This window comes from Psammomys obesus, unplaced genomic scaffold, assembly GCF_907164565.1.
Source record: "Psammomys obesus unplaced genomic scaffold, mPsaObe1.curated_primary_1811, whole genome shotgun sequence".
NCBI classification, from domain to species: domain Eukaryota; kingdom Metazoa; phylum Chordata; class Mammalia; order Rodentia; family Muridae; genus Psammomys; species Psammomys obesus.
Genome location: NW_026596234.1, coordinates 10574328 through 10588181, shown reverse-complemented (window position 1 = coordinate 10588181; position 13854 = coordinate 10574328). Strand labels below are relative to the sequence as shown.

At 50.3% G+C, this 13854-nt stretch overlaps 1 protein-coding gene across 1 annotated transcript in view; it reads right to left on the bottom strand.

Moving 5' to 3' along the window:
* Positions 1-4893, bottom strand: part of Spata2 (spermatogenesis associated 2) — a 10128-nt gene extending 5235 nt beyond the window's left edge. Inside the window, exon 1 of the mRNA XM_055596183.1 lies at positions 4737-4893. The gene's annotated coding sequence lies outside the window, so the exon portion shown is untranslated. The remainder of the gene's footprint in view (positions 1-4736) is intronic.
* Positions 4894-13854: the final 8961 nt, after the last annotated feature.

Below are 13854 nucleotides of genomic sequence, written 5' to 3'. Positions count from 1 at the left end.
CCCTTTGTCCACTTTAGAGGGGGCCACAGCCAGCTGGACAAAGAAAACGTGAGCCCAGCAGCTCACAGGCGACCTCTGTAAACACAGCGACACTCTCAGTGTCACACACTGTAGAAAAACATGGCTCATGAGGGCACACCAGCAACAATGAGGCAACAACGCATGGGCTTGAAGCCTGAGTTCAGAGCCCTTTGGTTCCTTTTTCTCAGGAATCCAGATCAGCACACAAAGCTCTGCATGATGTGGCTAAGTAAGGAAGGCCCTGACAGCCTTTGCTGCCCTGGCAAGGAATCCACCCTCAAGATACCAGGCTTTCTCAAGAAGGCTCCTGGGAGCTGGGTGTGAACTGACCTGACACTGCTGGCCAGCGCTCCACAGTATGGCTCGTGAGCAAATCTGCACCTTGCTTAGGTGGGGCTGACAGCTCATTGGCATCACTAAGAGTGGGTAGGGTAGGGTAAGGGGATGGGCTGCACCCTGGGGTTCTGGGGCTGGCCTGTGGGGTCCTCTAGTATATCTGTGCTTTGGCTACAAATCACAGGGTCCACAGAACTACCTGGCCTCAGTAAGCCACAGCCCAGGGTCTCCAGTTTGGGGAGATGAGTAGCAGCATCAACAGTGGGGTGAGGTAGAACATGCAGCAAAATGGGAGGCACTCACTGGTATAGTTCCAACACTCAGGAGAAAGGGCATAACTGCCTGGAGTCCATGACAGCTTTGGAAACAGTTTAGGTCAGAACACACAACCACGGACTAGAAAGACACCCCTTCTTTCACCCACCCAACACTTCAGAAACAAATGGACCTGGGGGACACAGAAGGGTCATGACTACGGCCAGAGGCCGTGAGGTCACACTCCCTCTCACAGCAGTCTTAGCTTCCCTCTAAGCAACAGCCATTCAATCCCTTGCTCCTCAACTGTGCCGGGCTGATTCTGTACCAGGACCTTGGCTTACGCATTGTTTGTAACTCTTTCTTTGACTGTTGGATGACTGGCTTGCTGCACCTGGAGGTTTCAGCTCCAACACGAAGACCTCCTGCTGTGTCATGTTGAGTAAATCCCACCTTCCCAGCCCCTCACTGTTTCCTTGGGATAGCCACAAATGGAAATGACTGACTTTCAGTATTCTTTTCCTAGCTTACTCTCAGCATCTCCCAATTGCCTGTAATTCCTACACTAAGCACTGACGCACCTATGCCACCGGCAGAATTGATGTAAAGAATGCATGCACACACAGTGACCTTACAGTCTTCAGTGGGGCCACAAGATCAGCTGAACAATGAGTTGCAAAAATGCTTATCATGTACCCTGCAACACACAGTGAGCCTGTGCCCCTTGACAACACCGAGGCCCATGTGCCCCAAGTATTTTACTAAGTACCCACCTTCTGCCTGGTCTGGTTATGGTGGGGGACAGGACAGCACTGGCCCTCAGTGACGAAGACAGGCTTAGACCAGTTCTAGCTGAACAGCTCAGCAGCTACCCAAGCATGCAAATCCTCTCAGTACAAACTTACCGCCAGCCAAAGAGGATACACACAGCTACTCCTGATCTTACAGAAGCTTCCCTCCTGCTTCAGAAGCAGGAACTGGTCTTTGCTAAGTCTGAAAACCAAAAAGTCCTAGAGGTGTCTTGGTGCTGGAGTACCTACCTAGCATGCATGAAACCCTGGATTCCATCCCACTGGTAAGCAAAGACGGGAGGATCCTGAGGGCTTGATGAACAGCCATCCTAGCAAGAATAGGTAAGCTCCAGACTCAGTGAGAGATCCTGACTCAAAATACAAAACGAAAAGCTAGGCACTAAAGGCACACATCTCCAATCCCAGCACTCAGGCAGCAGAGGCATATGGATCTTTGAGTTCAAGTCCAGCCTGATCTACATAGTGAATTTCAGGACAGGGCTATACAGTAATACCCTGTCTCATAAAATAATAATAATAATAATAATATTTAAAAATGGAAAGAAAAGGAGGAGGAAAAGAGGTGGGAGATAGTGGTGGCTGGAGAGAGGGCTCAGTGGTTAAAAACACCTGTTCCTGCAGAGAACCTGCCTTTGATTCCCAGCACCCATATGATGTCTCACAACTGTCCATAATTCCAGTTCCAGAGGATCCAACACCCTCTTCTGACTTCTGTGGGCACCCAGCATGCCCAATGTACACAGACATACATTCAAGGAGAATACACACATTAAATAAAAAAGAAAAAAAAAAAAGGTGGGGAGAGGGACGGGAGAGATGGCTCAGTGGTTAAAAGCACTGGCTGCTTTTCCAGAGTACCTAGATTTAGTTCCCAGAACCCACATGGCGGCTCACAACATTCTGTTACTCCAGTTCCAGAGGATCTGAAAGCCTCATTGGGAGACAAAGATATGCACATCGTCTAGATATACATGAAAGTAAAACAAGCCACATAAAATAAAAATAATGAAAAACAAAAAAAACAAAAAAAAAACAAAGGTGGAGTGATAAAAGAGTCTGCGACCTCTGGCTTCCTCTGAGGCTGCATTCACAGGCGTGAATACATGAACATACCACACACGATGGGGCGAGAGAATGAAACAAAGACTGGGGGCCCACTGCGTTTCAGGTGACATGACAGGCTCCTCACTTTAATCACATCTCCCATCTCATCCTCTCAGCAGCTGAGGAGTCGGAAGCTCAGCTGCAGTTACTGTCTCCAAACAGGGGCTGGAGAGATGGCCCAGAGTTTAAGAGCACTGGCTGCTCTTCCAAAGGTCCTGAGTTCAAGCCCCAGCAACCATATGGTGGAGCAGAACCATCTGTAATGAGATCTGGTACCCTCTTTGGAATTCGGGTGTACATGCAAGCAGAGTATTGTATAAATAATAAAAATAAATCTTAAAAAAGGGGGGAACAGATCCCAAGGCCTAGCTTTCCTCCTTCAGTGCACTCATTTCTGGCTACAATTGGTCCCAATTACAAAAGGATCAGCACATGCAGGTCCCTGTGCCAGCCGTTCAAAAATCAGTAAGATCAACCGCAATATTAAAGAGGAAACGGAGCGCAGAGAGTCAGCTCACTTGTCCGAAGTCAAAGGGCCACCAGAAAGAAATGGATCTAACCCTGGGCAAAAGCCATCTTCTGGGTGGGCTCCCTGAAAGGCTTTGTCAGTCAAAACGCCCTGCGTCCAGGAAGCAGTCTGGTAGTAGCAAAACTGCCATCTTCCCACACCAAATAGGCTGGGAGAGCCACCAACCTCTTTATGATGTAAGCTCAAGAGCCCAGGAGAGAGGCTGGCCAGAAACCAGCCAGCGGCGAGGCAGTTACATCATCTCTGCTGAATACATTTCCTAAGAATACATGCTGTCTTGTGGCTGGCCCTAACTGGTGTCTTTTCTGAGCACAGAGCCAGCAATTTATACCCAGCACTCTTGAAAGCACAACAAAAACACGTTCTCTGCTAAACACAGCCTGGTTACAGAAGAGCAAGACAGACCAGCGACAGAAGCTGTGAATTTCTCCAAGCAACCCAAAGACTGGAATGCCAACCCATACCAGGCTGGCAGGGGAAAACACAGAGCTCTGTGAATATCCGGAACAGAGAAGCAGAAGGATGCCTAGTGCCGCCGGCTCTGGGTAGCACCTCCTGCACCCACAATCTGGGCAAGTCAGTGAAGGCAAAGCTGGCGCCTAGGCGCCTTATCAACCATTATTCTTTAAAACGCCCAATGTGGAAACCCGAGTGCGTTTAAAATTCGGCTGAAGAGGACCAAATGAATCGGGGAAGTAGACCACTGGTTCGGCTTTCCCTCCGCGGGCCCATTCAAGAACAATGCGCCTCGGGGCACTGAAAGCCATTCCCTCCCTAAGCTGGCAGGGGCTATTTGGATCCCAGTTCTCCAGTCTACACGTTTACATACCCCTGGTCCAGCTGCCGCGTCCAAACAGGATCAGGGATGCGCCTCTACCTCCGTTCTTTCTGACCAACCTCTACGCATTCATTCTCAGCAAGAGGCTCCCAGGCCCACCCGCCGCCTCTCCTGCTGGCTGTAAAATACAGGGTCCCCACACCCCTGCTAGCCTCCACAAACACTGCCACGGGGGACTTCCAACGCTCTGAAAACAACCTAAGCAGTGTTGGAGTCTGGTTTCCCTCTGCGCAGCCGCCGCTCTCCGGGATTCTGAAGGGAGCCATGGCCCCCTTTCTGCAGGGGACGTAAACACCTGCCGCAGCTACTCCCTGCGTTGTGAGCCGCCTGTCTCTGACCGCCATAGCAGCGGGGAAAACACCCAGGCTTAAAGGCAGGAGTGTCCACTCGCAGGGTCTTTTGTCGGTGATGCTGGGGACTGGGGACGGAACCCAAGGCATCGCACACGCTGGGCATGCTCTCGCTAACGCCCCTCGGTCTGCCAATGAAATACCGGGACCTGTCATTAGACACCTGCTCTACTCCGACACCGTGCAACGCCCGCGTCCTCTCATTCCACGCCCACCGCGGCCCCGGAAGGCCGCCACATCTCTCCTCACAGACCCTCACAGACCAAGGCTCCCGAGGCGCAGCGGCTCAACCAAGGTCACTCGGTGAGTGCAAAGCCAGGTCAGCCTTCCCTCCCGGCTGCGAGCCGCAGCGCGGGCCCTGCCTCCGAGAGCGCCGGGCGCGCGTACGCTGTGGCCCCGGAGCGAGTGCTGCGGCCGGTCGTCCAGGGCAGCCGCGGCCTCGGGGACTGAGCTGAGGGTCTGGCCCGCCACAGCGCCTGCCCCGCACTCACCCGCCGCTGCCCGCCGGAGAAGCGAGCGCCGCCGAAGCACGGCCCCGCGCGGCCCTGCACACCCCAGCCGCTCCCGCCGGCTCCGAGAACCGAGAAGAGTACCGGAGCTGCAGCAGCCCGGAAGCACTCGGCCCGGAAGTGACGCACGGAGGCGGGCCCCGAGAGAGGCCGGCTCGCGGCTGCGCGCTGGGCCCGGGAAGCAGAGGTGGAAGCCAGAGGCGAGCAGGTGAGACCGAGGAACGGAGAGGAGGCGGCAGGAGGCGGCGGACTGGCGCTTCTTCGCCGAACTCGCCCTCACTCTTAGGGATCCTCGAGGAGGCACTAGCGGAACCCGGAAGCAAATGATCTGGAAGTGACGCGCGGCGGTCCGCCGGCCGACGCTGGGTGGCCAGGTTGTCATGGAAACAGGTTCCAGAGCGGGGAGATTGTTTTTTTCCACCTCGCTGACTTTCTCTTGGCGGGACAGTGCTCAAGAACCCGGACTAACGTGGTGACCCGCGATCCCATTTCAAAGACGGAACCGTGGAGGGTAGAGAGCGAAAGCAGAGGCAGAGGCCCCTCGAGACTGGAGAGGGCCGTGGGTGTTGCTGCTGGCGGGTTAAGATGCGGATGGGGCAGGGGTTGGGGCGCTCAGGAGAGGGCCCAGCAGTTAGGAGCACTGGTTGCTTGAAGAGGACCTGGCTTCCGTTCCCAGTACCCACGTGGCGGCTTCCAGCCATCCATAACACCAATCCCGGAGGTCAGTCAGCCCTCTCTGACCTCCACGGGTACCAGGCACACACCTAGTGCACATACATAGATGCAGGCAACACACTCATCCAGGCATAGCGAAACTGCGTCTCCAGTAATAATAATGGGAATCCGTTATTCCCGTTAGTCCATAGCCGACCTCATTGCGCTTTTCTGTAATCCTAACTATTCGGAAGGCTGAGCCAGGAGGAGTGTGAGTCTAAGGCTAGCGTAAATAACATACGGAGCTCCTGCCTCAAAAATAATAAAAGGCCGGGGCTCAGTTCTAGCTCAGTCCTAGAACCCTTACATAGCCTGAATAATACATTCTGCGTTCGATTCCAAACAAGGAAAAAAGAGGGCGGGGAGACTCCCAGTGTTGACTTCACTGATTACTAGTGGTATAAACTACATAGAAATTGCTTAATACTCAGTGGGCACAGACTAAGGAGTTGTCTGAGACAGATAGCCTAGGCTAGTCTAGAGATCCGTATGTAATCCTGGTGGCCTGGAACGCATTTGTAGCGGGAGCTGCTCTCCAGCGTGTGGAAATCGGCCTGCCTCTGTCTCCTGAATGAAGCTGGTTTCTTATTTCCCTTAGTTCCCTCTAATCATGGAAACCAGAGGGCCAAGAACAATCCTCCCTGGTTTCCCCGCAAGACCCGTACAGTCTACACTAGCTTAAGTCTTGACACCTTGCCGCTTGACTCTTCATAGATTTCTCTACACTTCCGTTTCTTACATTTACCTGCAGTCCCTGAGATGGACCTCCAGACTAAACTACGTGCCAGTCCCAGAGAATTAGACGCCCTCTCCTGGCCTCTTCGGGCATTGCACACATGTGGTACACAGGCCAAAACAAAACACTCATGCATGAAATAAAAAATTTTTTAAACTGAGATATACTCTGATTTGCAGTAGAATCCCTAGTGTTGGCCACGTTCCAGGCACATTCCTAAGACATGGAGCATCCTTTGTCATTGGCTGAACTTTCTGTTTTTTTTTTTTTTTTCAAGACGGTCTCACTGTGTAGCCCTGGCTGTTCTGGAACTCACTGTGTAGACCATGCTGGCCTCAAGCTTACAGAGACCCACCTGCCTCTCCCACCTGAGTGCTGGGATTAAAGATGGACTACTATACCTTGCTTTTTCACCCCTCTTGTCTCTCCTCATCCTGACGTCTGGATCTGAGTGCCCTTCCCAACACCTCTTCCTTTACCTGTCTTGCTTGCTGTTGTCCAGCTCCAGTTCGGTCTTGTTTTCTTTCTGGAGTTTAGGACCTTTGTCTTCTTTTACAAGATTACAAGAGTGTCCCCACAACACTCTTGTAATCTTATCTCAGCTCTCAACCCAAAGGTCATATATGTATTCACCTGATGTCTGCACCAGGCCCCATGTTCCTTTTTGTCTATATTCCCCAGGATCTCTGCGCATGTCTGATCAGGAGCTGTCCAACTGGTGTTGTTTGATGGTAGGGTCATCCCTGGAACCATGGGGACACAAACAAAATAACACCAGTGGCTTGTCAGAAGCTTGGTATAATCCACATACAAGTTTGGGCAGAGCGTGTTCTGCTTTTTCAGATGATCCAATCCGTTCTTTGCTCCCACATTAGGCTTCTCATGACCATAACTCAGACTCCAAGGGATCCAACACTGTTCTGCCTTTGCCTCTGAGGGCACTAGCACACATCCTCATCATTTAAAGGCAGACACATCCTCATCATTTTAAAAAGTAAATCAACTTTTTAAGAGTCCAGGCCGTGGTGGTGCACCCCTTTAATCCCAGCACTCGGGAGGCACACCCAGGTGGATCTCTGTGAGTTTGAGACCATCCTGGTCTACAGAGTTCCAGGACAATCAGGGCTACACAGAGAAACCCTATCTCAAAAAACCAAAATATATCTCTATATTCACGTCCGTGTAAATAATAGTAATTTAAAAGAATCCTTTTAAGAGCTAGAGTGGTGGTACATCCACCTGTAACCTCAGAGCTTAGGAGGTAGAAGCCAGTGAGTCAGAAATTCAAGGCTGTCCTTCCCTGCACAATTGAGGCTGGCCTGAGTTACGTGAGACCCTGTCTCACCTTTCCAAACAGTTCTGACTTTTCTCGAAGAAAAAAAAAATTCAGCAAGTCTGACAAGCTTGCATTTCCACTAAGAGAAAGGGGCTGCCAAAAGAGTTCCTTCTACCTATGTGTTCTGTGACAGGTAAGAGGGAAGCCCTGGTGGTGGAAATGCCTGACATTTCCCTTCAGAAAGACCCAAGGTTTCCAGAGAGGCACATTTTTCATATTTTATACAAACAAAGACTTGTGTGCTTGGTATCCAGACTTCATTATATAATGATTAGCAGGTTACATAACGGTCATGTGGCAACAATCCGGCGCCCTCACTTTCCAGGAGCCAACACTCTACCTACCTCTTTCTGTTTGTCTATTTTTATAAATCACCAAAGTAGCATGCAGAACAAAAACTGAAAGAGGAGCTACCCTGTGACCCAGCAGTGGGCTTTCTTGGCCTCTGAAAGAGAAACACAAGTTCAGGAAGCCACCTGATTACAATAGCAAACAAAGGGGTCAGTTCTGAACAGCAGCAGGTGAGTGGTGTGGCTGTCTAACCATCCTGGACCAGCAGAGGATGATGGCACTCTGCACAGTGCCCCAAAACACACTGTGCGTGTAACAACAAAAGGCCAGCGTCAGTGACTAGCCAAAGCCAAGCAGACATAGGAAGATGGGTCAGATGCCTCTTTCCCCAGTCATTCTAGACCTAGCATTTGGGAGGCTGAGGCTGGAGGATGGCTGTGAGTTCAGTACCAGTCAGTCTGAGACCTACATAGTGAGAAGTGGTCTGGTCTAAGGGCCAGGGAGGCACTCAGCAATTAAGAACCCGTGCTGTTCTTTTGGAGGACCAAGTTCAGTTCCTGTAATTCCTGTTCCAGGGATCTGATATCCAGCTGCACATAAAGAATAAATTACATCTGTAATCCTAGCACTCAAGAAGGCAGAGGCAGGTGAATCTCTGTGAGTTCTAGGTATCTGGTGAGTCCAGGACAGCCAAAGCTACACAAAAACAAAAACAAACAAAAAACCCTGTCTTGAAAAAATCTTGTTTTAAAGCTGGTTGTGGTGGCGTGTGCCTGTAATCTCAGCACTCAGGGAGGCAGAGGCAGGTGGATCTCTGAGTTTGAGGCTAGCCTGGTCTTAAAAGTGAGTTCAGGACAATCGAGGCTACAGAAAAAAAAAAAAACCTGCCTTGAAAACAAAACAAAACAAAAAAACAGCTTGTTTGAAATTATAATTATGGGTGTTTTGTCTGCATGTGTGTCAGTGCACCACATGTGTGCAGTACCCACAGAGGCCAGAAGAGGGCAGGGTGTTCAGATTACCTAGAACTGGAGTTATTGACAGTTGTGAATCTGCATGCTGGTGCTTGGAACCAAACCCGATTCCTTTGGAACAGCAGCCAGCATTCTTTTTGTTGTTTTTTAAGACAGGGTTTCTCTGTGTAGCTAGCTCTGTCTTTCCTGCTGGAACTCACTCTGTAGACCAGGCTGGCCCTGAACTCACAGTGATCTACCTGCCTCTGCCTCCAGAGTGCTAACATTTAAGGCATGCACCACCAGCACTCAGTCAATATTTTTATGTGTGTGCCTGACTGTAAGTCTGTGTGCAGTGCTGGCAGAGGCCAGAAGAGGTCATATGCAGGCCCTCTTAAACTGGAGTTACAAATCATTGCTAGCTTCCAAGTGCTAGGAATTGAACCTGAGCCCTCTGAAAGAAAAACCAGTGCTTGTAACCACTAAGCTCTCTAGCCTTACAGCCAGCATTCTTAACTGCTTAGCCATCTCTCCAGACCCAATAAAAATAACTCTTTATAGAAAAAAGAAGGGACTTGCTGAGTACTGTGATGTGTGTGCTTGTAATCCCCGCACTCAGGAGGCAGGGCGTAAGGATGGCCAGAAGTTCTAGGACAGGGAGGACTGCATGGTAAGACCCTGTCCCAAAACCAAAACCAGCTGGGCGGTGGTGGCACACTCCTGTGATCCCAGCATTCCGGAAGCAGAGGCAGGTGGATCTCTGTGAGTTTGAGGCAGCCTGGTCTACAAAGTGAGCTCCAGGACAGCCAAGGATACACAGAGAAACCCTGTCTACAAAGACGAAAATAGGGCTAGGGCTGTGGCTCCGCAGTGGAGTACTCTTCTCACAGCATGAGGCCCCAGGTTCAGTGCCCAGTACTGCAAGTAGTAAATTCCATAGTTTTTTGGTTGGATTTTGAGCATGTGGATAGGTCTTCCGGAGGGAAGAAGTCAGACAAGAAAGAACCGGGAGATGAAGACTCAGCTGCTAACTAGCACACAACTAGGTGCTAAGGTGGTAGAGCCTACCACACGCTGTGCTGGATGAACTAAGAATGGCACCTTCCAGAGTGCTAGCTCAGTGCTAGCTCAGGGAGCCCTAGAAAGCCTGAAGCCTTCCTGCCTCAGGCTCCTCACGTGTCAGTTTCCAGATGATAAAAGCACCGCCAGATATGGGTGACATGGTTCACACAGTCACTTGACCAAGCACCCCGACAGTAGCTACCATTATTGGGGGTCGGTTGTTAACAGCCCTTGCTTGCCTGAAACCTGCTGTATAGCCCAGGCTGGCCTAGAACTCTGCCTCCACTTCCTAGGTGATGGGATTACAGGTGTAATCCTTCCCCCTTGTCATTTTTTTGTTTTTAAATTTAATTACTGTTTGTTGGGGGAGGGGTGAGTGCGTGCTAAAGCACCTAGGTAGAGGTCAGGGGACGATGATGGAGTCAGTTCCCACCTTCTGCCGCTGTGGCCCTGGGGAGTTAAATTAGCCCTTCGTCTGTCTTTATTCCCGTACCTGCACAAGAGCCTGGAGCAGCTGCCCTCAGCTGTGAGTCAATCCCTCAGCTGTCCTGCATGTCAGATATTCACATTCTGATGTGCACATCAGGTATCCATAACAGTAGCAAAATTACAGTTATGAGGGACCAATGAAATGACTTTGTGGTTGGGGTCTCCACAACATGGGGGACTGTATTAAAGGGTCACAGTATTAGGAAGGTTGATAACCCCTGGCCTAGAGTCCTTCTCCCATGCCCACGCTTGTTACATTCCATTTTCCTTTTTTTTTTTTTTCTTTCTTCAGAGTTCTACACTGTAACCAAGACTCAGTACTCACTATATAGCACCATGCTGACCCTGAACTCAAGGCAATTCTCCTGCCTCTGCTGGTGCCTCTGCCTGCTTAGCTTGTGGGTGTGGGTCCTAGAACTTGACCATCCGTTTTGTTTGAATGGAATATCCCTGACACATCTTCCAAAGGCCCTCCCCCTCGACAGTAAGCCTTTTATTTTTATTTTTATTTTTTTAATTTCTTTAAAGGGGCTGGAGGGATAGATCAGAGGTTAAGAGCGCTGGCTGCTCTTCCAAGGGTCCTGAATTCAATTCCCAGCAACCACATGGTGGCTCATAACCATCTATAATGAGATCTGGTGCCCTCTTCTGGCCTGCAGGCACACATACAGGCAGAATACTGCATGTATAATAAATACATTTAAAGGTTTAAAATTTTTTAAAGTTGTGTTTGTTTTGTTTGCTGTGTGTTTTGCCTGCATGTGTGTATGTGCACTGCGTGTGTGCTTGGTGCCCATGGAAGTCAGAAGAGAGCATTGGATCCCCTGGAACTGGAGGTAAGGACAATTGGAGGCCAGCATGTGAGTGCTGGGAACTGAACCAGAGCCCTTTTGCAGGAGCAATAGTGGCTCTTCTGAGCCATCTCTCCAGCCCCTAATTAAAAAAAAAAAATTACCTTAATTTTATGTGTATGGGTGTTTTGCCTGCATGTGCCTACAGAGGATAGAAGAGGGGCTCAGCTCCCCTGGAGTTAAAGTTGGTTGTGAGCCTCTAGGAACCCAACTCAGGACCTCTGGAAGAGCAGTGAATGCTGAGCCATCTGTCCAGATTATTGAGCCTATTGCTTTTTGTTTGTTTGCTTTGTTTTGTTTTTGTTTGTTTAGTTGGTTTGGTATGGAATCATCTCCCCAAACCTCAGTTTTAGTTATTGTTTTGTTTTGTTTTTTGAGGCAGGGTTTCTCTGTGTAGCCTTGGCTGTCCTGGATTTGATTTGTAGACCAGGCTGGCCTTGAACTCAGTGATCCGAGTGCCTCTGCCTGATTCAAAACTTTAATTTTTTAACCTGCATTTATAGTCTCTTCCTCAAGGTTATCTTGGTTTAGTTTGATTTGATTTCATTTTTGCAGACAGGATGTCATGTCCTATATCCCAGGCTGGCCTATAGCTTGCTGCACAGACAAGCATGACCTTTAACACCTGACTTTCCTGCCTTTACCTCCCCATAGCTGGAATTAGAGAAGTGCAGCATCTTGCCTATGAGCTATCATAGGAAAGAACTTCACCTCAGCCTCAAAGGGAGGGATGGAATCTGCAACAGGTTTTACCCTGGGAGGTTTTGCACTAGTACAGCCTGAATTTGCTGGCGCTCAGGAGGCCACCTGCTTCCTGGATTGAGCACTCATTGCCTTGGAGGAGGCTGTGACCCCAAAGTGGGCACAAGTGTTCTCTAGCTCCTTCACAGTCCATAAGAAAAGCTTCCTTCCCCTCTTCTCCCTGCATAAAACTGACTGCCAGTGCTTCCAAGTCCTCATGGCACCCACAAGCCAGGAACTGCTGGCTAAGAGCTCTTATTACTGGGGACCCACCCTGCCCAACCCACTTCCAGGGAGACACAGCTCAGAGAGCTGGGTGTCAGTCTCATGTGGGTGCTGCTTAATTGCTCTGAAAACAGTCCCCAGAGGTCATGGCTTTCAGTGTGTACTGTACAGCACTTCAAACACTGGCCTTCAAAGGGCCATTTGCAGAAAGCCAGCATCTTTGCCCTTTGAAGCAAGCAAGGATACTTTCGTGTCCTTGGCAGGAAGAAAGGCGAGGTAGGGGGCTGGAGCGATGACTCAGCAGTCAGGAATAGTTGCAGCTGAGGAACAGGTGATGATAGTTCAGATCCCAGCACCCTCGTGGGATGGCCGCACATTGCCAGTAATTCCAGCTCCGGGTGATACAACACCTTCTTTTGGTCTCTGGAGGCACCTGCACACACAGGTGCACGCACACATGTGAATAAAAAAATAAATCTTTAAAAAGAAGGGGGGAAAAGGAAGGAAAGCAGGCAGGCACAATACAAGTACAGTAGGCTCTGGAGACCAAAGGCCTCAATCCAGATCCCAGGTCTGCCACTCTCCAACTGTGTGACCGTGGACGAGCCAAGTAGCCACCCTGGGCCTCCATTCCATAGGTAAAGCGAGATTAACTGTGTCCTCAAGAATGCCTCCAAGAAGCGAAATCCAATATGTGATGTCAAGTGGGTCCCGAGCATTCTCCCCGAGCCAGCTATCATTCGTGCTGAAGTACAGCCTCATACTCAACTTTTTAGAAGCACCTTCTGTGTTTGTTGCTTTGGCTTTTGAGACTGGGTCTCCCAAAGCAACCCAGGCTGACCTCAAAGCTCGGAAAGTTACAGGTAAATGCATCATGGATGGCCTTGAACTTCTGATCCTACTGCCTTCATTTCTCAAGTGCTGGGTATTATGAGAGTGCGCTATCATACCAGCATATACAGTGCTAGGGACGGAACCCAGGAGCCCGTGTGCATGCTAGGCAAGAACACTATTAGGACACGTCCCAGCCCTAGACACAGTACTTTCTCAGTAATCAACCTCTTGTTGACCATGGACTCAATCACTACCAATACCCAACGCCTAGTCATTGGCTGATCATTCACATTCCTGTCATAACTCCTTCCAGACCAAGCCTCTGTCCTGTTTTAGTTTATTTTTCCCGGCTAAATACAGGCCACAGGAAACAGGCAAGATTAAGGGAGGCCATGTCTACCTACAGGGCAGGTGAGTCTGTGAGATAACACATGTATCCCCTTAGGGGTACAGGCAGGAAACCCCGCCTCCTCCTTTCCAGTCAGGAAAAACTTGGAGAAATAGATCAAATCATCGGGCTACACCGGGCAAGCCCTCAACTCCTAACTTGGTAGGCTGAGGCAGGAGGATGGAAAGCCCAAACCCCGCCTGGGCAAGTTGGGGCGTTAGCTAAGGTCAACTGCGCAGTAACAGTACACGTTCACGGTCTGAGTGGCTGTGGGGGCGAGATGTGGGCACGTTGCGGCTGGGTCAAATCATCTGGCTCTCACCAGGCTGCCTCCCACACACCTGCGTGGGTGGCGGCTATCCAGCTGTTACAGGTTGTAGGCTCCGCCCACTTCCACCCTCGCGCGTGCGCAGACGGCGGCGGTCGCGCCCCCAGCTCCACCCCCCCCACCTCGCCCCACCCCCAGCGGCTCTTTCTCTC